This window comes from Pinus tabuliformis, chromosome 7 (assembly GCF_031772625.1).
Source record: "Pinus tabuliformis cultivar Carrire ecotype Pingquan chromosome 7, CPIR1, whole genome shotgun sequence".
In the NCBI taxonomy this organism is placed as follows: Eukaryota; Viridiplantae; Streptophyta; class Pinopsida; order Pinales; family Pinaceae; genus Pinus; species Pinus tabuliformis.
Genome location: NC_142293.1, coordinates 813,487,736 through 813,511,807, shown reverse-complemented (window position 1 = coordinate 813,511,807; position 24,072 = coordinate 813,487,736).

The following is a 24,072-nucleotide window of genomic DNA, read 5'->3' as shown; positions in this document are numbered from 1 at the left end:
TTGTGTTCTAGGAGTTTCCAGTCTAAAAATTCATGAAATGTGGTCCCTAGAGGAAGAAAGAAGGTCATAGCCTTTTGTAGGCCAACGCCTACGTACTGGTAAACATATTGGCCGGTACAAGAGCCAGGGGGTTGGAGCTCCCTTCGAGTAGTAGCTAGAAAACGAGTGAAGGTTGTAGCCTTCTGTAGGTTGGCACCTACGTAATAGTGAACAGATCGACTAGTACAAGAGCTAGGGGGTTGTAGCTTCCTTCCAATAGAAGCTGGAAAATGAGAGAAAGTTGTAGCCTTCTGCAAGTGGGTGCCTGTGTACTGGTACGAGTTTGCACCAGTACATTATTGTAAACATGTTTTAATTATATTAAAAGAAGACAACAACAGTTGGTTTTTGTCCCACATTGGGTTTTCACCTTAAATTTTGGTGTTCATGTGTGTTTCTTATGTGTGATGTTTTGTTCTTTTATTACTGCACATGGATATTGTTATATGGTTAATGAAGTACTGATGCACTGATTAAAGATCAACATATGATGAATTAACTAAATCATAAGTTTGTTGGATATACGCTGGTTGTCGTAAATACAGTTGCGTGTACACTCTAGTTACCTTCATTGAAGTAGCGAATATAAATTAGAGTATGAAAATAAAAACACTATTGATTTGACTAATACTGATTCACCCCCCCCAGTATTATTTCCAACAATTTTAAAATCTTTGTAGTTTGTCATCAAAAACTCCCTTTTTCACCATGTTCTCAACACATAGACTATGAATTCATATTTGATGTTTCTCTATGTGTTGAAATGTGGCAACTATTAGTGTCAGTATCTGCATACTTCCATTAGTGATCAAATTCGCTCTTTGCACTGTCATTTTAGGGGTTCCATACTGAAAATTTTACATCATTCCATTAGGTCATGTCATAATGATCCACTGATGGTTGTCTTCTCTTCAAAAATCTAAATTTTTCCCTCATAGAGTATACTTGCTAACCCTTCTTCAGGTTGTCTTCATTTATGGTGTCATAGTCAATTTGCAATCATGGTCCATTAGGTCATAGGGCATGTTTCATTAGGTCTTAGGGTTTCATCACCAAGGTCAAGATGCCTAATTTTCTATGTAAATAAAGGTCAGCAAGGGTATGAGGATGATGAATAAGTCAAGCATGATGGCTTGTAGGTCATAGCCACTGAATAATTATCTTTTAACCTAATGTAAATTTCACCTCAAAAACATGTTTTTGAGGTGAAAAACAAAGTATTTTGAGTTTATTTGTATTTCTTATGTAAGTTTAAGTCACTATATGTAATAAATGTTCCCAGGTGCATCGGAGCATCTCTCCTTGTTGCATGACAAAGAAACACTGCAAAAATCAGTTCAAGTTGAGCATTTATCCACCTGCAAAGACACAAAGAAGAAAAATGCATTAAAACATAGTTTTGAATATGACAAGAAATATTAGAAAGTGGGTTTTTCAAGTCAAAAATCAAAATCTACTCCTATTTAAGCTCCCACATTTCATTTTCAAATTCATTATTCTCATGGGCAAGCAAGGAGTCAAAAAAGTGAGAAGAAGTGGCAAGCATGAGTGAGTTTTGGGTGAAAGAAGTTTGGCGTTGCGCTTTTGGAGGGTGGCGTTGCGCTTCTGGAGAAGCGGAGTAGTGGCGCTACACTTTGGCAGAGCGGCGCCACGCTTCTGAGGCAGTAAGGTTGGCACTACGCATTGAAGGCTAGGCGCTGTGTGTTGAGACCGACGTTGCGTGTCTAGAAAATTTCCCTAGTGCAATTTTACACTTAGGCTGCGCGTCTAGGAACCAGTGCTGCGCGTTGAGTAGGAAGGCTAGAAAAGCGTCAAAACTTCTAACAAACTCTAAATTTTCTCTCTCTCACCTACCTAGAAGTAAGTTGACATCCCTCACTTTGGTTTTTGTTTACATATCCACATCATAATCATCATTTTCCTTGATAAACATGAAACCCTAAAAATCTCCCTTGTATGCCTAAAATCCCTAAACTATCATTGTTCCTCCTATCACTCACTACAGTCCTAAACCCTATCCCTATTTCCCTATCCCCTATCCATTTGTCCCTTTATCCCTATTTCATATTTTCCATCCCTTTTATCCCTCTTCCCTAAGGGTAATTTCTCAAAACAAGCCCTCCCTCTCATTTCCTACTCCTTCATTTATTTCCTAGCCACAAGCTCATCTCCCATCCCCTCATTCCTAAAACCACTTTCACTCATTCCCTTCATACAACCTCAACCTTGCAAACATGGACCAAGAGGACCAAGACTATGAGGAGGAGGCAAACACAGGCAGTGATACCTCAGCAGACAGAACTAGGTAACAAAGAAAACCACACAAAGGAGGCAGGATTATCAGAGAAGAGCCATCAAACCTTAGTGAATTGGAGGCCTCTCAGTTGGTTGTCACATGTTTCAGATACCTTGGCTGCTATGAGTTCTGTGAGCAGGTAGAGAGAGTTCAGCATCACCCTGAGCTCACTAGACTTTTTGTAGCTCATCATCGGGACAACAGGGTGACTCTTGTTGGGGTAACATTCAAAGTTTCACCTTCTATCATATCAGATGCCACCAAGATTATGAATTTAGGGGAGAGGTGGTATAAGGCCCAGGACCTGGATGAACACTACTATGAGCCTTATATCAAACCCCAGTACAAAAATGAGGTGAAGAGACTTTTTCCTTTTAGATTTCTTGAGGACAAATATGTTCCCATGATGAAAATCATCATAAAGTATTTCACTTGTGAGGGCAGATTCTTCAGGCTATACACCTATCACATCAAACTCCTCATGCATTTTTCCATGGTGAAGATGTTAAACCTCCCTTACTTCTTGTTTAGAAATATTGAGAAGATGGCTCATCTTGTCCAGAAGAAGCCATACCCTCAGCAGATGAGCAGTCTCTATCACTACTCCTTGATCAAGATCATTGTGCTTCATCATCTCAGTCTCCTCAACATCTCTTAGGAGACTTTTATTTCTCATGATATCTTCAAGGGTCCTCAAATTCCTCCACCAGTGTCTCAAGAAGCAGGAGGACCTTCTAGTAGTGTTCAGGTAAATGAGGAAGCCAAGGAGACTAGAATTGCTGAGGTGCCCGTTTACATGACATATCAGAGGGGCACAAGGAGATTATTTGCAGCCAATAGGAAAGTGTTTTCTCCATGGGACGTGGAAGGGACCTTGCCTTCTTCATCAGTCCATAGGAAAATGCTAGCTCCATAGGATGTGGAAGGGGCTTTGCCTTCTTCTTCAGCACAACAAGTATAGGTGCAGCATCTACACAAAGGGAAGGAAAAGATGCTAGAGCAGAGTCTTGATGATGAGGAGGAAAGGGTCTTTGACTTGACTGAGCATGATGAGCCGAAGCAGTGGTATACCCATCATGGAATGGAAATCATTGACTTAAAGGCTTAGGACGAAGAAACCATCAAAGACATCATCATAGAAGAAAGTCAAGCTCAAGTACAAGCTTTGGCGGACAATTTAGAGAGGGCCAAATATGTCATCACATATTTTGAGCAAGAAAACAAGCAATTGAGTGACAAACAAGTCCTCATGGAGCTAGAAATTCTCAAGATGAAACGACAAAATGGCGAAGAGGCACAAGTCCCTTTGACTCGTATTGAGAAGGAGATTGAAGAGGATAGAGAAACTTGGCTTGAGAGAGTAAACTTGCACCTTGAGAAGCTGCTACAGAAGGTCCATAGAGACAATTAGATGATCAGACACATGGCTTATCATTACAGGACCCGAAACAAGATTTGCAATATGAGGGTCAAGAAAATGAAAACTAGGCTAAGGCTAGCCTTGAAGGGAAAAAAGGAGGAGGATAGGCTTAGGATGATTTTTGAAGCTTCCTTGGCTCATCAAGACACTTGATGAGGATTCTTCTCACAAATTTTGGGCAATTTTAGAAGAAATTTTGTGACTTGCAAATTTTGGGAATTTTTACACAAGAAAACTACCTAGACGCGGTGCTGCGCTTTTCCTAGGGGCACTCACTGAAGAAATGGTTTGAATTTTTGTATTCAAAGCGATGAGGACATGCACCCTAGAAAGTTTCAAAGTTTTTGGGGCAAAACTGGTCAACCAAAAGGTTAAAATACACCCTAAAAATGACATTTCTGCCACTTTTTGGACACACAGAAGTAATCTTGGGCGAATCACGTTTTGAGGGGTCAAATGAGCCTCAAATTCAGAAATTCTAGGTGTTTTGCAAAGTAGATTGGAATACCTTTCCAATGAGCTATTATGGACTCAATTTGGATTCCGGGAAGGCCTCCAAAAGGGACCTAAAATTGGCATTGCGCATTGGTCCAGTGGCACTGCGTGGAGGGCAGTGTTTGCTCAGGCTTGCTATTTTTCCAGTTTTTGACTATGATCGTGGATTCTCTCTCATGGATGATGATTCACCTTTGTAAATGATGACTTGGCATGTAACTATGATAGATAAATAATGATATAGGGTAGATTCATTACCTTAGGAGTCAGTTTGAGCTCAAATGAATCAATTTTTCACTTTTAGAGGCAAGTTGTTGATGATGCCTGTATTCATTTCCTTGTTCAGTATTAGTTAGATTAGCTCCTCATATTAGGGATTCGACCCCTGAGGATGGGAGGAGGTTGAATTCATGTCTATATATTCTTCTTCTTTCTCATTGTAAAGGGTTGGACTCAGCTGGATGCTCAGACCTTGATTGCACACCTTTTGTAAGCAGTTTGGTGGGAGATTAATAAGAATTGCAGCTATTTTTATGGGATCCATGTGGTATGAGTTTTAGTACAGTTTTTCCTTCTGTAATCATATGTTAATGTGTTTTTTATGCTTCTTTAACCATTTCATTGCTTCTAGTTGAATGTTTTCAAGTTGATAGGCGGAATTCATTGCATCAGTGCTCTGCCTTGCGAAACCATTCACCATTTCGTGTTTTTTGTAGTCTAGGAAGGATCCATGGTTTTCACATGCCCTTCTTAGCTTCTCACCAGTCTAAACATCTCACCCCATCAAGCCCTTGAGTGCTAAAGCCTATGCCTACCTTGCCCCGTTGAACACCCTGCAATTATGACCTAGTTCCCTAGACCTAAACTGTCCAGCTCCTCCTGATCTGGCAAAACCCCTTCAAAATCTAATAAAAAATTTGTGCTGCTATACCTAGCCTAAAATCCTTTTTCCTAATCCAGTCATCTTGGCTAAGATCCTTACGGAGAGAGCCATTTCCCGGCCTAGTAGGGCTAGCTACTTGGCTAAGCGTGGTTTGTGGTTACCCTGGCTTACCTTCCTTCATCCTGAGGTTCAATCTAGGTGATAACAGAAACAAGAATATTCCAATTTTAATTTGTCCTTGAATTAAAATTCGAATTTAGTCTCACCAACTGTTTGAAAAATAATTAATCAATTCATCTTGGGTTAATTAGTTGGAGAAATTCAAGCTAGAAGTCTTTGTGAAGTCATGCAACAGTTATCCCTTAAATTAAGGAGATTATCCCTTAATTAAGGAGATAAGGATGAGTGTATTTGAGTTGTAATTAGTTAGCTTAGTTAACTGAGTTAAGTCCAGTTAAATTAATTCTAAACAGTTTGAGGAACTAATTTTGAGTTCAGTCAGTTAATGCATGCATGCATGAAACTAGTGTACTCCAGATAACTGAATATTCTCTCATAAATAACTCATGCATGTCAGTTTAGACAAAGACCCAGTTGAGATTAAAGATAAGGACAGTGTACTATCAGTTGCAAGAATTTTCCTATAAGAAAATCTCTTGCATGCAGAAGGAATTCATTGCTTGAGATTTGCGCAGTTTTACAGTGTGTTAGAGCAGTGTGTGAGATCAGTGTCACACAAGGTTACAACTAGAGCACCCAGGGAAAAATGCACAAGGAAATAGGAGGCTTCGAGGGCAGAGGAAAAGGCATATGAGTTGTCTATTTTGTCTATGAGCAACAGTGAGGGATTGTACTGAGAGCTGGATAGCTGTGAGAGCTAAAGCTGTGTGTAATCCTGAGATATTTCCACTTGTATGATAATACAGATAGCAGGGTTTTTAGCTGAGGCTTTCCCCAGAGTATTCTAGTATTCTTCTTTGTTTCATGTGTATTGATTCTTCTTCTCAGTTATATGTGTTCTGTTTGATCTTACTCAAATCGATTAAGCTTCTGCAAGTTTGATTGTAGAAGTATATTAAGTTTTTTTCTTTAGTTATATTGCATAATCAGGTTAATCTACAATGATAATTTCTACAGGGTATCAGAGAAAAGGTGATCGAAGCTGTGAACAGTATACTGAGAAGGGAAATTTGAAGTTTTAAGTTCTTGGTTGTAGTAGCAAAAATCAAATCCTTATCACACCTCAAATTTCACCAATGGCATTCAATGGCTTGAGACTCGAGTATGATCTAAATGGCAACTCGAATTACATAGCATGGAAGGATCACATGGAAGCGGTATTAAAAGAAAATGGTTTGAAGGATTTAATTGATCAAGAAATACCCAAGCCAGCTGCAGCTAATGCACAAGAATTGGTTGAATGGAAGAAGTGTGTGGCGAAGGCGAGACAAATTCTTCTGGAGGGAGTTCGAGACCATATTGTCTCGAGTCTCCATGGGAAGGAGCCTCCATTTTCAATGTGGAAGACATTAAAGGACCTATATCAGAACAATAGTGACCAAAGGAAACTGGCGCTCAAGGATAAGATTCAAAAAATCAAGATGGATAAGGGTGATACTATTTCTACATATTTGAACAAGCTGACCACCTGCAAAGATGAGCTTGGTAGTGTGCGAATAACTATAGCCGATGATGACATGGTGAGTCTTGCTCTCCTCGGTCTTCCAAAGAGCTGGAATAGCTACCAGGACTCTGTGACTGGAAGATGTTGGGTTGTGTTATATTCTTTCCACGACTAGCCCACATAGTTAACCGTGGGGGTTAGAGGGGGGGCGGAGCCCCCCTTCATTGCACTGATTGTGTAGCGGGCGGGGGGGGTGGTTACAGGGGGTTTGAGGCATACCTGTAACCCCACTTTATGGGGTTCGGGGCAACACCCTGGAAAATTTTAGTTTTGGACCCTATGTTAGGTTGGGCGGACCCACCTATGTTTTTATGCATGATTTTCACACATGTTTTTTGGACGCGATAGTTTTCGATCCATGGTATTAGACGCGACGGTTTTCGGTCCATGGTATTGGATGCTTCAACATGTATAAATATGTATTATAACATTGAAAGGAACGTAATGAAAAATCAAGCTGGTAGTCCCGGTTTTGGGATCCAGGGGAAAATCTTTGTGTATATGTGTTTTATGTGTTATGCTCTCGCATTGTTTATTTTTTGTGTTTTAGAATTCATATGCAGGTAATTTCTGTATGGGGTTAAAACCTAAATTTGGAATCAGAGTTTTTTTGACTTCAAGGGGATGCCCTTGTTGCTGAGGGATTTCGCTCGGGCCTATGGTAGACCCTATTCAGTGGGAGATCTGCGAGATCGATTCTGTTGGTGAAAGAAGATGGCGAGCAGTGGAAAGATAGAGATTGAGAAATTTAATGGTCAAAGTTTTGAGTTGTGGAAACTCAAGATGGAGGATCTATTGGTGGATAAAGATCAGTGGATCGTGGTAGATCTGGGTACTAAACTAATGAGAGTGTTCGATGAAGAATGGAAGAAGTTGGATCGGAAGGCAAAGGGCACAATACGATTGTGTGTCTCAGATTCAGTATTGTTGAATGTATCAAGGGAAGCTACAGTGAAGGCTTTGTGGGACAAGTTAGGGACTTTGTACCAAAATAAGGCTGGTGAATAAACTGTTCCTACGGAAAAAGTTCTATAACCTGAGGATGAAAGATGGAGACTCGGTGACAGAGCATTTGAACACATTTAATACTATGGTAAGTCAGTTAGCATCTATTGATATTAAAATTTCAGATGAAGATAAGTGCATTAGTTTGTTGTGTTCTCTATGAGATTCGTGGGATAGTCTGGTTATTGCAATAGGTAACAATGAAACTGCCTTACAGTTTGATGAAATAGTCTCAGCCTTACTGACAAAGGAGATGAGACGGAAAAATATGGAGAGCCAGAATGGTGATGCCTTGTCTGTACGAGGATGGTCCCAAAACAGAAGCAAAAATAAGTCATTGAGTGGGAGATCTAAATCTAGAGGGAGATCTAAATCTCCAGGAAAACTTGTAAAGGTGGTGCGCTAGAAATGCAAAAAGGAAGGCCACTACAAAAGGGAATGTAAATCTAAAGCTCCTGAAAAAGGAAAGGGATCTGATGAGGCTCCTTTTGCAGAGGCGAAAACCACCTCAGATGAAGGTGGGGATGTGTACTTGGCTTCTTCAAGTACACATGTAGATCATGAGGCATGGTTGATTGACTCAGGTGCATCCTTTCACTTCACTCCCCATAGAGAGTGGTTCTGCGAGTATGAGAAATATGATAGTGGTGATGTCTTCTTGGGGGATGACAAGAAGGCTAGAATCATTGGTCGCGGAAAAGTAAAGTTGAAGTTGCAAGGTGGAAGGGTTAGAACACTTCCGGGTGTTCTGCATATTCTTGCATTAGCCAGAAATCTAATTTCTGTAAGCAAGCTGGATGATGCAGGTGTAAAAACAACATTCGAGAAGCATACGTGCAAAATGGTTTGGGGAGCACTAGTATTGATGTGGGGAGTTCGAATTGGAACTCTGTACAAGCTGCAAGGTAGCATTGTTATTGATGGGTGCAATAGTTCTCTGGTTCCTGAAAGTGTAGCAGAAAATCTAGTGGTCTCTGGAGAGAAGACCATGTTGTGGCATCAAAGGCTTGGACATATTGGAGGGAAGGGCCTTCGAATACTTCATGGTAAAGGTATGGTAGAAGGTATGAGTAATAGCTCTCTGGATTTTGATTTCTGTGAAAATTGTGTATATGGGAAGCAGAATCGGGTAAGTTTCCCCTCTGGTAGTAAGAGGGCGAAACAGATATTAGAGCTTGTGCACAGTGATGTGTTTGGACCTGTGAAGGTTCCATCACTAGGTAAGTCTATGTACTATGTATCATTTATAGATGACTTCTCAAAGAATACATGGATATATTTCCTTAAGAATAAATCTGAAGACTTTGACAGGTTTAAAGAATTTAAGGCTCTCGTGGAAAATCAGACAGAGAAGAAGATAAAGGTGTTGAGGAAAGATAATGGTGGAGAGTTTTGCAGCAAGGAATTTGAAGAATTATGTAAGAAGTGTGCTATATCATGACAAAAGACTACTCCATATACACCTCAGCAAAATGGAGTTTCAAAAAGAATGAATAAGACGTTGATGGAAAGGGCAAGAAGCATGCTTAGTGGTGCCAGGTTAGGATAGGAATTCTGGGCAGAGGCAGTGAATACTGCATGTTACCTAGTCAACAGGTCACCTTCATCAGCATTGGAGGATAAGACTCCACAAGAGGTATGGACTTGTAAGAAACCCTCTCTTTCACATGTGAGGGTATTTGGATGTGATGCATATGTACATGTTCCAAAGGAGAAACAAACCAAGTTGGATAGTAAATTTGAAAAGTGCATCTTTATTGGGTATAAGGATAGTTCAAATGGCTATAAGCTTTGGAACCCAGTCACATGGAAGGTTGTGTAGAGCCGAGATGTGGTGTTCAGAGAGGTAAAATATGTTATTAAACATGAAGTCCAACCAAAGGAACTTGAGAAGATAAAGTTTGAGCTTAAGGAGGAAGAATCAGATTCTACAGCAGAGGAGGAATCAGAAGATGAAGAGCCACAAACTCCAGGTGTGAGAAGATCAGTTCGAGAAAGAAGGTAGCCAGAAAGGTATAGTCCACCTGATTTCTGTTCAAATTTTGCTTTATATATTACTGATGATGATCCCGGAACTGTGAAGGAAGCAGTAGATTCAGAGGATGGCAAACTCTGGAAAGAGGCCATGGTTGATGAAATGACATATTTGCACAAAAATGAGGCTTAGGATCTGGTGGAGTTGCCGGCTGGAAGGAAACCCATTGGTAGCAAATGGGTGTTCAAGAAGAAGGTAAATGCAGAAGGAAAGATGGAGAAATACAAAGCTTGGTTGGTAGAAAAAGGTTATTCCCAGGTGCCGGGAATTGATTTTGGTGATATTTTTCTCCTATTGTTAAGGTAACTTCTATTAGATTACTTTTATTTTTTGCTTCTGCTTTTGATTTTGAGGTAGAACAGATGGATGTGAAGACAACATTTCTTCATGGGGATCTGAAAGAGGAAATATACATGAAGCAACCTGAAGGCTTTGCGGTGAAGGGTAAGAAAGCACTAGTATTGAAGTTAAAGAAGTCTCTGTATGGGTTCAAATAGTCACCAAGGATGTGGTATCAGAAATTTGATACATTTATACGGGGACTTGGCTTCACCAGAAGCAAAGCAGATCACTGTGTGTATTTTAAATTAATTGGTGACCGTGTTATTTATATGGTCTTGTATGTGGATGATATGTTGCTGGTTGGAGATGATAAAGAAATTATCCAGGATTTGAAGACCCAATTGTCCTCCAAATTCGACATGAAAGATCTTGGTGCTGCAAACTGTATTTTGGGCATGGAAATTAAAAGAGATCGGGAAAAGAGGAAGCTCTAGTTAAACCAGAGAAATTATGTCGAGACAATACTGCAGAGGTTTAATATGCAGGATAGTAAACTGGTGAAGGTTCCTATTCCTGTAGGTGTGAGGTTATCTGCTGAACAGTGTCCCAAGACATAAGAAGAGGAAGAGGACATGTCCCGTGTTGCATATGCAAGTGCAGTCAGTAGCCTGATGTATGCAATGGTTTGTAGTAGACCAGACATTGCACATGCAGTGGGAGTATTGAGCAAGTTTATGTCAAAACCAGGGAAGGAGCACTGGACAGTAGTGAAGCAAGTTTTCAGGTATTTGCGTGGCACTAGTGATTATGGTTTGTGCTACCAAGGAAGACTAGGATTGGACAAAATGTTGGATATTCGTGGCTTTGTTGATGCAGAATGGGCTAGAGATCTGGATCAGAGAAGATCTACAAGTGAGTATGTGTTTAACCTATTTGGAGGTGCAGTCAGTTGGATGAATAAGAAACAATTTGTAGTGGCACTATCAACTACAGAGGCAAAATACATGGCAGCCACTCATGCAAGCAAGGAAGCAGTTTGGTTGCAGAGATTGTGTTCAAGTATGGGGTTAGTACAAGGAGCTATAAGAATAGACTGTGACAGCCAAAGTGCAAGTTTCTTGGCAAGGAACCCCGCATATCATTTAAAGACAAAGCACATTGATGTTCAGTATCACTTTGTGAGGGATATGATAGAAGACAAAAAGTGTTGCTGGTAAAGGTGGACACTTTGAAGAATACTGCAGATGCATTGACAAAATATGTGAGCTCTGAGAAGTTCTCTTGGTGTAGAGAGACAATGGGTGTTTCAAGGCTAGAAAAATGACTAAGCTCTCTTGTGGCCCCCTGTGGAAAGAAAACAACAAGTGGGAGAATGTTGGGTTGTGTTATATTCTTTCTATGACTAGCCCACATAGTTAACCGGGGGGTTGCGTTGATTGTGTACTAGGGGGGGGGGGTCACAAGGGGTTTAAGGCATACTCGTAACTCCACTTTATGGGGTTTGGGGCAGCGCCCCGGAAAATTTTGGTTTTGAACCCTATGTTAGGTTGGGCAGGCCCACCTATGGTTTTGTGCATGATTTTCGCACATGTTTTTTGGACGTGATGGTTTTCGGTCCATGGTATTGGACGCGATGGTTTTCAGTCCATGGTATTGGATGCTTCAGCATGTATAAATATGTATTATAACATTGAAAGGAACATAATGAAAAATCAAATTGGTAGTCCCGGTTTTGGGATCCAGGGGAAAATCTTTGTGTATATGTGTTTTATGTGTTATGCTCTCGCATTGTTTATTTTCTGTGTTTTAGAATTCGTATGCAAGTAATTTCTGTACGGGTTTAAAACCTACAGAAGAGAGAAACTGTCGGATTGGGAACGAATGTAGTCAGATATGATGCAAGAGGAGATTGGGAGGAGCACAAGAGATGGTTCTTCATCTAAGCATGATGATGAATAAAATCTGGACTTAGCAAGTAAGGCAAGGAAAGTGAAAGGGAAGGCTTCCCATTCCAAATCAAATTCTTCTCATGGAGGGAAGAAGATTGACAAATCTAAAGTGAGATGCTTTAATTTTCATGAGGTGGGCCATTATGCAACTAATTTCCCATTGAATAAATCCAGGTGAGGCATTAGCCTCTCAATTCGAATTGGATTTTACCCTCATCACATGCATGGTTTCATCGATGGTGGGTTGTGTTTGGTATCTTGATAGTGGAGCCTCATTCCAAATTATTGGCGATAAAAGTTTATTCAGTACCTTGGAGGAGAAAGACCTCAAGATGCACATAGAGATGGGTGACGATGGAAAGTACTGTGTTTGAGGAGAAGGCACGGTTGCTTTTCAAAGGGAGCATGGAGATCCTCTCACCTTGTCTGATGTAAAGTATGTGCCTGGACTGAAGAAGCACTTGGTATCGGTCGCGATGTTGGAGGAAAAAGGCTACGATGTTGTATTCAGTAAAGGAAAGGCATTCTTGAGACATATAGCCATGGGTCAGACCAAGAGGATTGGGATTTGAGAGAAGAATCTCTATATGCTAGAGGTAGATGACTGTGCTGCATTGAGTTTGGATGTAGAATTGGTGCAAAGCCAAGACATTGGCGAGTTATGGCATAGGCGGTTGGGCCACTTGCATCATGGGGCCTTGAGGATAATGAAACAGATCTCTACCGGACTTCCCAAAGGTAAACTTAAGCAAGTGGACACATCCAAAGCTTGTACCTTGGGAAAGTATGCCAAGTCTTCCTTTCGTGATCGAGATAGTCGAGCAGAAGCGATCTTAGAGCGAGTTCATACTGATTTGTGTGGACCATTCTCGACAACATCCACCACGAAGCAAAGGTATTATGTGATTTTGTTATGCTCTTAACCTGAAAAATGATACCCAAATACAGAATATGCGAAGAAAAGATACCCAGAACACAGAATAGCAATGATTTTATTATTCAGAGAGTAATGTTCACTTGCCTCTTCGAGGGGGAAACCTCCAATAGAGCAGAGCTCGATTACCGAATAAGACACGATGCTACTCGCAGGGAGTCTCTATCCTTTATATATGACTCATACATGCAATACCACGGGCCAATACCGTGGGTTTTATTAATACCATCTATCTAATACTACGGCCCATTTGCAACTAACTGTGGTTCCGTCATTAATTGCGGATTAACCACTTACAATTATTAATATGGGCTTTATTGACTCTTGACTATGACGTGATCCCATTACATAAATAAGGGGGTTAGGGTGGGACCCTAACAGATTTTCATTGATGATTTGTCTCGTAAATGCTGGATTTATTTTATTCAGAAGAAGGACCAAACCTTCTCAAAGTTTTGTGAGTTCAAAGCTTTGGTTGAGAAAGAGTCAGGGAAGAAGATCAAGGCCTTGAGAAGGGACAATGGTGGAGAATATGTCTCTCAAGATTTTAAGGACTTATGTGCACCAGAAGGAATTAAACAGGAGTTGACGACACCTCATAACCCACAACAGAATGGGGTCGCCGAGAGGAAGAAAAAAACGATTGTGGGGGTAGCTCGGGCGATGCTACATGACCAAGGCCTACCACTTCATTTGTGGGTTGAGGCATGCAACACATCGGTATATTTGTAGAATAGAAGCCCGCATTGCGTACTTGGGATGAAGACACCAGAGGAAGCTTTCTCCGGGAAAGAGACTAGACGTGGGTCACTTCAGGATCTTTGGCTCATCGGTATATTTCCATGCGACAAAGGATGCCTGGAAGAAACTTGAGCCGACAACTGAGTTGGGGATACTTGTGGGGTACACTAATACACCCCACAACTATTGAGTGTACTTGCCTACCATTCGGAGGATAGTGGTTCACAAAGATCTCAAGTTTGATGAGCAGAAGGCCATGCGAGTTTCCCTTGAGAGGGAGCTCCAACTATAGGTTGTGGAAGAACTTTTGGTTCCTAAGGAGGAGGAGCCTTAGACTGATGTGGAGCAGCCGCATGCAAAGGTTCCAGGAGTGGAGACATCCACTCAAGCAAAGTCTTCCAGAGATGGATAGAAGCACACAAGAGAAGCTAACAGATTGTTGTGAGATGGGAGAGAGAATGTGGGAGAACCATCTTCTCAGCACAGACAGAGGAGGTCACCTGATAGGTACACTAGATACATGGCCCTTGTTGGGGAATGTGTTGAGACTGAGCCATTTTCCTTTGAGGAAGCAGTTCAGCAACAGATTTGGGTTGATGTTATGGTGGAGGAGTATGAATTCATAGTTCGGAATAGTGTTTGGGATGTGGTTCCAAGATCAAAGAACAAGTCAGTTGTGAGTTCCTGTTGGCTTTACAAGGTAAAGCAAGCTACTGATGGTAGTGTGGAGAAACATAAGGCAATATTTGTTGCCCGTGGTTTCTCACAGGTCGATGGGAACGACTATGATGAGACTTTTGCTCATGTAGCAAGGTACTCATCTATCAGATCGATGTTGGCACTATCATCACAGATGGGTTGGAAGATCCATCAGATGGATGTGAAGATTGCATTCGTCAATGGCAAGATTGAGGAAGAGGTGTACATAGAGCAACCAGAAGGTTTTGAGACCTTCAATCATGAGTCGCATGTGTGCCGACTCAAGAGAGCTTTGTACGGGCTGAAGAAAGCACCTTGTGCTTGGTACATCAGGATCAACAACTAATTTACCAGGTTGGGCTTCACAAAGAGTGAAGCGGATGCGAACCTGTACCACATAATTGTAAAAGGTAAGAAGTTGATCATTGTTCTTTATGTTGATGATCTCATATTGACAAGTGATGATCAGTTGATCATGTCTTGCAAGGAGGACCTTGCAAGAAAATTCAAGATGAAAGACATGGGTCTCATGCACTACTTCCTTGGAATGGAAGTGTGGCAGAAGGATGGGGAGTTGTTTGTGTCTCAGGGGAAGTATGCTAATGAGATACTCAGGAGATTCCACATGGAGAAGTGCAAGCCCATGAAGACTCCTCTAGTAGGTAACTAGAGGAAGGAGGATTCTACTTCAAGAGAAGTAGTAGATGCTATTGTGTATCGGCAACTTGTGGGTTCATTGATGTACTTAGTGAACACATGACCAAATTTATGTTATGCGGTGAACCAACTGAGTCAAGCAATGGTTCAGCCTACCAAGATGTTTGGGAAGGCACCTAAGCATGTTTTGAGATACCTCAGAGGCACATCTCAGTATGGATTATGGTATAGATGGACAAAGGGAGTGAAGCTACAGGGATTCACAGATGTAGATTGGGCAGGGAGTCCATCAAATCGGAAGAGTACATTAGGAGGAATTTTCAACCTTGGGTCAGCTGCATTTTCTTGGTACAGCAGGAAACAGAGGTCGGTTGCACTCAGCTTAGAAGAGGTTGAATACATGGCTGTAAGTCAGGTAGCATGTGAGGCCATTTGGATGTGGAAAATTCTAGTTGGTTTGTTTGATCAGAGGATGGATCCAACTGTGATCTATTGTGATAATCAGAGTTGTATCAAACTCTCTGAGAATCCAGTATTTCATGACAGGTCCAAGCACATCGACATTTGGTATCATCATCTCAGAGACTGTGTGGCAAGGAAGATCATGTTGTTGCAGTATATTTCGACCAAGGAGCAAGATGCTGACATTTTGACTAAGGCATTGTGAAAGTGTAAATTCTAGTTTCATAGAGACAGGATCGGGGTGGCAGATAATCCCTTTCTTGTTGAGAGGGAGTGTTGAAATGTGGCAACAAGAATATTCCAATTTTAATTTGTCCTTGAATTAAAATTAGAATTTAGTCTCACCGGTTGTTTGAAAAATAATTAATTAATTCATCTTGAGTTAATTAGTTGGAGAAATTCAAGCTAGAAGTCTTTGTGAAGTCATGCAACAGTTGTCCCTTAAATTAAGGAGACTATCCCTTAATTAAGGAGATACGGATGAGTGTATTTGAATTAGTTAGCTCAGTTAACTGAGTTAAGTCCAGTTAATTTAGTTCCAAATAGTTTGAGGAACTAATTGTGAGTTCAGTTAGTTACTGCATGCATGCATGAAACTAGTGTACTCTAGATAACTGAAGATTCTCTCATAAATAACTCATGCATGTCAGTTCATACAATGATTCAGATTTAAACAGGAACGCAAAAAATTACAAAGATAACCATAAACACAAAGATGCAGTGGAAATAATACTTCATTTCATTAATGTAAAATACTGAAATATGCTTACAAACAGAAATGGAAATAAACCAGCTAGGGCGATGGTAGCTTATCTCTGAGAAGAGATGTGGCGGCTACATGCCTCTGAATTGTGTTAAAATGAGGCTCGAAGGCCTATTTATTGTTGAGAAACAATGGAAAACCCTAAACATCCAAAACCCTAACCCTAGAAGATGAAACGCCAAACTGTGGGCCCCGTTTGGGTAAATTAGTACATCAACTTCCCGAGGTCGTAACTTTGGCATACGATCTTCATTTGACGCGCACAGTATCTCGTTAGAAAGATATATCTGAGAAATACAACTTTGGGAAGAGAAACATCAATCCATGAACCCATGTTGCTCCCAATTTTCCCAAAAAACGTCGTTTAGGGCCTCAAAATGGCTCCGGAAGTTCAGGACCCGAAAAACTGCTAAAAATAGTAAACTATGCTATAATTAAGGAAACTGAAAAGCTAAAAGAAACAATGGTGGGGGTCCAAGTGGACTTGGTAGGTGGCCACCAATATCCACCTGGATCATTCCTCCCCCCTTAGGAAACAATGTTTCCCATTGTGTTGAGTTCCTCTGTGAGATGAGGAAACTTCTGCTGAACTTGGTCCCTGGTGAGCCACTTGCCCTGGTGAAGGAGTTGGCCTACTTTGAAAACTCGATACAATTGGATATTCTCCTGGCAAGTGTGCTTGATCGGATCAGTTGCAGCTTTTTCCATGCAATCTGGATTTAACTCTATGGATGTGAGGTATTCTGCAATATCGGATGTGTCTAGTAATGGTGGAAAGTATGGCCGAAGGAGGTCCACATTGAACACTGGGTGCAGGCCAAGGAATGGGGGAATGCTGAGCTCAAATGCATTGTCTCCCACAGCCTTGATAATGGTGTAAGGATCATATCAGAGTGGTCTGAGTTTCCGATATGCTCTGGTAAGGAGTTCCTTTTGCAAATGCAACCAGACTTTGTCGCCCACCTGAAACTTGTGTGGCACCCGATGTTGATCATGTCGCTGCTTGTACTTGGCATTTGATTTCTCCAGAATTTCATGGAACTGCTAGAGAATATGTTGGATGTGCTCAATGAAGTTGTTTGTCTTATCTATTTCGGACTGGACATGAGCCGAATCTGCGTGAGTAGCTGCAAATGGCATGGCCACATCAATGGGACATAGTGGCTGGAATCCCAAGCCCACCTAAAAAGGGCTGTGGCCAGTCGAGTTGTGGAGAGACCGGTTGTAGCTGTGTTGAACATAGGGGAGGCTCTCTTCCCATGTGCGTGGATGCTTTGAGTTGTACATGCGCAGAATGTGTGCGATCATCTTGTTGGCAACCTTTGTCTAGCCATCAATTTGAGGATGGAAGGCCGTGGACTTAGTGAGTTTGGTGTCGAGCATCGACTAGAGACTGGACCAAAATGTACTGAGGAACCTGCGGTCCCGATCGGAGATGATAGACTGTGGGATCCTAAAGTGTACCCACACTCGTTCAAAGAAGAGTTTAGCAGTGGCTTTTGCTGTGATATTCTTCTTTCAAGAAGTCATAATGGCCATCTTTGAGAACCTGTCGACGACCACAAAAACACAGTCGTTTCCATGCTTAGTGGAAGGGAGGCTTGACATGTAATCCATGGAGATGGATTCCCAAGGTTGACTAGGGGTAGGTAGCGGGGTATAGAGGCCTTTCTTCTTGATGGTCGGTTTGGCAATGGTGCAGGTAGTGCATGATCTGATGTACTTCCTGACATCCTGTCGAAGATTCGGCCAATAGAAATACTTCTGCAGTACTGCCACCATTTTCTTGACCCCAAAATGTCCAGCAGCCTGACTGTAGTGTGCTTCCTAAATCATCTTGGCACGCTCGCTTGAAGGAACACAAAGGTGACCCAGGTGGCATAACAGGGCATCCTAGAGGTGAAAATATGGAACATGCTGGACCTCCAAGAGTGTCTGGTATGTGTGGCCAAATTCTGGGTTGCTTTTGTAGAGAAGTGGCCATTTAGAAGTCTTGTGCCCACAAGAGTTGAGCACAGTGGTTAACGCCATGATCGGTGGTCGACTAAGGCAATCTGCAACATTATTGGTACTACCTTTCTTATACTTGATATTCAAATGGAACTGTTGCAAGTATGTGGACCACTTCTGACGGCGATCATTCTACAATTTCCCTTGGGTCTGTATGAACTGCTGGGGTCGGTGGTCTGTGTGGATGATCATTTCTTCCCCAAAATGTAATGCTTCCATTGTCGGCAGGCCTGCACAATGGAATACATCTTTTTGTCATAAGTGGCATACTTCTAGACTATGTCTTAAAGTGTCTCACTGTGATATTCCACTGGATGCCCTTGTTGAGTAAGGACTACCCCAATACCATAGTCAGAGGCATCTATCTCGACCTCAAATGGTTGTTGCAAGTCTGGTAATGTGAGAACTGGTGCCATGCAGAGGCGATCTTTCAACTCCATGAATGCCTTCTGTTGAGATTCAGACCAAAAGAATTTTGCTTTCGCTCCTCCCTTGGTGACTTGACTCAAGCGCCAAGTGATATGAGAAAATCCCAACATGAACCTGCGGTAGAAGTTGGCAAGACCTAGAAAGCTGCGGAGCTCTGTCAGAGTGGTTGGATATGGCCAATCTTGAATGATTTGGATCTTGTATGGATCCACATGCACCCCCTGTTCATCAGTAATGTATCCCAGATACTGAACTTGGGTCATGCCAAAAGTGCTTTTCTCCAAATTGGCACATAACTTGTGTTGCCGTAGTGTTTGGAGAACCTGTCGGATGTGGTGGAGGTGCTCTTCCCAACTCTAGCTGAAGATCAGGATGTCATCCAAGTATACCAATACAAATGAGTTGGTGAATGGCCGCAAGATGTCATCCATTAGCCTCATCAAGGTTGCAGGAGCATTCGTCAATCCGAAAGGCATAACCAACCATTCGGAAAGGCCCTCCTTGGCTTTGAAGGTAGTCTTCCACACATCGGAGGGTTTGATTGGCACCTGGTGATATCCTGACTTCAAATCGATCTTACTGAAATATTTTCCCCCCTTCAGTTGGTCCAAGAGGTCATCAATCTGTGGGATCGGGTACCTATTATGGACAATGATCTTGTTTAGCACCCGATAGTCAATATAGAGTCTCCAAGTCCCATCCTTCTTCTGTACCAACACGATCGGGCTCCCACAGGGCGATGAACTTGGATGGATGTGACCTTTCTGCAGCAACTCCTGAATCTGCCTCTTGATTTCATCATTCTCCAGAATGGAGCACCGATAGATTGGTCCATTGGGCAGCGGTGCACCTGGGGTCAGATCGATGGAGTGCTTGACCTGATAGTGCAAAGGAACCCCTGCGAGGGAGGTGAATATGTCCTCGTACTCCTCCACGACCTTGTCCATCTATAGTTGTCATGTGTAGGGGCCCTGTTTGGAGGTCGTGGCCACTGTCTTCTTCTTTCCTTGAGGGCATATCATCAGGAAAACAAATTTCCCAGTTTTGGAAACGAGCTTACTACATTGTTTTGCAGTAATCAAAGAGATGGTGGTAGGCGGTGCTACCTCTGGTATCCTGTACAACTTATTCCCAAAGTAACAATAACAGCACGGGGCTTTGATTCATACACAGCATGTCACTTCCACAAAAATAGGTTGTCCTAATAATACATCACAAACTTCAAGGGGAGCAATGTCGCACAATACCTCATCTGTGAAGGGCTTGATGTTGTATGGAAGATGACACTACTGGCTGACGCGAAGATCCCGTCCTTGGTGAAGCCACCCGATGGTGTACGGTTGTGGATGTGAAATGGTCGGTAAGCCCAGCTACTTCACGACCTCTGTCGAAATGAGGTTCTTTTGGCTCTCATTGTCGACAATGAACTATAGCAGGGATCCATTTACCCACATCTGTGAGTGGAGGAGACGCTCCTCCTCCTCTGGATCTTTGGGTTCCTCCTTCTAGATCTTCGTGGTGGAAATGGTGGCATTGGGCTTCGCATCGATAATCTGCTTCCCTTTATCATTCCCCTTGTCGGGTTCTGACTCAGATTTGGAACATGTATCTGAATCTAAAACCTTTAGCTCAGCCACTAGTGACTGCTTGGCCCGACACTTACTTGTGTTGTGAGTGGAGCTCTTATGGGACTCACACCACTTTCCAGTGTCCTTTTTGGCTTCACGACCCTGTTCTTTGCTTTCAGCTTTGGCAGGTTGTCTTGGGCCACCCCACCTTGGCTTTGTCCTTTTTTCTGCAATTTGGGGACGCCTTTCCCTTACTTCGGATTCAAAAATCCAAAGTCTCGCTTCTTCTGTTTAAACTTTTGCTCGACCTTGATGGCATATCAGGATGCCATGCCAAGCGAGGGGATGTTCAGGAATTCTATTTCTTCCTAGATGTACTTGTGTAGGTAGCCGTAGTATTTGAGTACCAAATGCTGCTCTGAATCCTTGATACCCAACTTTGTGCGAAGGGTATGGAAAATATTGGTAAACTCTGGCACGTCTTCGTCCCTTCCCTCCCGCAGCGTGGTGCACTTTATGTATTGATCCTCATAGCTTCCTACAGGGTAGTATTTTGCCTTGATGGCATCTTGGAATGAATCCCAAGTGGGTGCGGCTAAAAATAGTGAGCCTGTACTTTCATCCTTATGCTCGCAGTAGGTTTCTAACCAGTCCTTGATGTGGGGGGCTGCTTTGAGAAGAGCAAAAACAATCTTTTCCCGACTCGAAAATTCATGTATAGAAAAATACCCATCTAGCAGATTTAAACATTTATCTACGGCATCTGCGTCTATTTGACCCTCGAAGACAGGGATTTCAAAATTAACGTGTACCTTAAAGGGCATGGCGTTTCTAGAGTTGCTGCTAGAAGTCGATGCATCGCCTCTGGGTAGCCGCTGAAGGATCTGCGCAAAGCTGTCCATCATTGCGTTCCTTTGTCACTCGAGGGCTTCTTCGAGCAAGATTTTGATAGGATCTCCTGTCTCCTCATCTTTCTTTTCATCCACCATGAGAGGCCGTCAGGATTTACGAGGCTGGTCTTGCAAAGGTTCGACCAGTTCAAGCCCTAACTCCTTATATGCCGCCCTCGTTGGGGACATGCAAAGAAAAACAGAGAAAAAGTAAACCACTCTAATACCATTGATCCAGATTTAAACAGGAATGCAACAAATTACAGAGATAACCATAAACATAAAGATGCAACGGAAATAATACTTCATTTCATTAATGTAAAATACTGAAATATGCTTACAAATAGAAATGGAAATAAACCAGCTAGGGCGATGGTAGCTTATCTTTGAGAATAGATGTGACGGCTACATGCCTCTGAACTGTGTTACAATGAGGCTCAAAGGCCTATTTATTGGCATACGATCTCCGTTTGATGCACATAATATCTCGTTAGAAAGATCTATCTGAGAACTACAACTTTGGGAAGAGCAACATCAGTCCATGGACCCATGTTGCTCCCAATTTTCCCAAAAAACGTCGTTTAGGGCCTCAAAATGGCTCTGGAAGTTCAGGACCCAAAAAACTGCTAAAAATAGTAAACTGTGCTACAATTAAAGAAACTGAAAAGCTGAAAGAAACAATGGTGGGGGTCCAAGTGGACTTGGTAGGTGGCCACCAATATCCACCTAGATCAGACAAAGACCGAGTTGAGATTAAAGATAGGGACAGTGTACTATCAGTTGCAAGAATTTTCGTATAAGAAAACCTCTTGCATGCAAAAAGGAATTCATTCCTTGAGATTTGTGCAGTTTTACAGTGTGTTGGAGGAGTGTGTGAGATTATTGTCACACAAGGTTACATCTGGAGCACCTAGGGAAAACTGTGCAAGGAAATAGGAGGCTTGGAGGGCAGAGGAGAAGGCATATGAGTTGTATATTATGTCTATGAGCAGCAGTGAGGGATTGTACTGAGAGCTGGATAGTTGTGAGAGCTAAAGCTGTGTGCAATCTTGAGATATTTCCACTTGTATGATAATACAGATAGCGGGGTTTTTAGTTGAGGCTTTCCCCAGAGTATTCTTCTGTGTTTCATGTGTATTGATTCTTCTTCTCTCTTATATTTATTCTGTTTGATCTTGCTCAAATCAATTAATCTTCTGCAAGTTTGATTGTAGAAGTAGATTAAGTATTTTGCTTTATTTATATTGCATAATCAGGTTAATCTACAGTGAGAATTTCTACACTATGTAGTCCTTGGCACCTCCATTTCTATCATTCTAATTGATGTAAATTAATATTTATTTGTGTTCCATGTTCTAATCCAAAGTATTGCATATTGTTACAATACTCTAGGTAAACCTAACCTTTCTTCTTTCTCCAAAATGATTCTTCCCATTATCATTCTTTACATGTTGTCACAACTCCATCACTTGGTGGTAAAATATCTGAGAGTGTTATGCTCATGCAACCATTTTGGAGGTTACATGAGGCAAACTTGTTCTCCTTCATGTACCTTTTGGGTTAAGTTGCTTGGTTAAGGAAATTATTATCTTACAACATTTTAATCTCTTTCATAGAAAAAATGTACATTCACACCTTGCTTTGGAATCATACATAAAATGAACCCATGAACTAGAATTCATGATTATCTACAGTTTGAATTCATGCATAACCATCTCTAATTCATGGGTTTTGTTCCTAGCCTAAAACATCGATAGGAACACGAGCCTTAGATTGATTTCCTTCGGAATCCACAATGAACATCTAGACTTGTGCTTGAACACCTTATTTGGTGCAAATGCATTCATAAAGATTCATCAATTGATTTTTCATCATCAGATAGATCAATTGATATGTCATTTTATATACATTCACATAATGTATCTTCCTAAAACATGGTTTATATTTGTGTGCCTTAGACCATTAAATTCCACAAATCATAGTGAGGTGTTCTTGAGTGTGGGTTGAGTAATTCTTAGAGAAGATGGTTCAAATCGAGGTTAGAGGATCATAATTCTTTCTCCATATATAACATCACTTTTGCTTGTTGTTATATCTTCTTATAGTCTTTTGTTATATTCATTGAAGAGAAATAATGTATAATTTGTTTATCTGATCAATGATGGATAATGTGTCTCTGTCATAGGAGATCAAAATCTTGCAATCATTCGAGAAAATAAAAAGTGTTTCCGTGTTGAGTTGCAGAAGATGGGATGTGAGGTTCTAGGAGACCATGATTCAACTGTTATGCCAATAATGTTGTATAACCCAACAAAAATTCTAGCCTTCTCTGGAGAATGCTTCAAACGCAATGTGAGGAAACCTTTTCTCCATTATCATGTAGATGATTGCAAAATAATGTGGAAATATCTCAGAGAATAGGAAATTGTGAGTATGTGTAGTAATGGTTCCTAGAATAGTTGAACAATTATGATTGTCAATATGAAAATGGTTCTAACAGGCAAAAACCCTTTTTCCCCTCTGAATTTAAGATTAGGTTTTTCACATATCTACTTTATGAATAACTAATCATTTCAAAATTTTCCCAAGGTCATGTTTCAATTAGTAACCTTTCAGTTACACCTTTTCCTAAACCCCAAAAGTTTAGAGACCATTTACTTTGGGTGTTTCTCTTAAATGTTTAGTTACATTGTTTCATATTTTATGTCTTGGGATGAGCACATACATTGCAATCATTTTATGAATTAGGAATAGTTTCTTCTATGTGTATGATTTGGAATATTTTGCAAAGATCCTTGTTCTTGAAGAATCAAACATATTGCTTTGTAGTC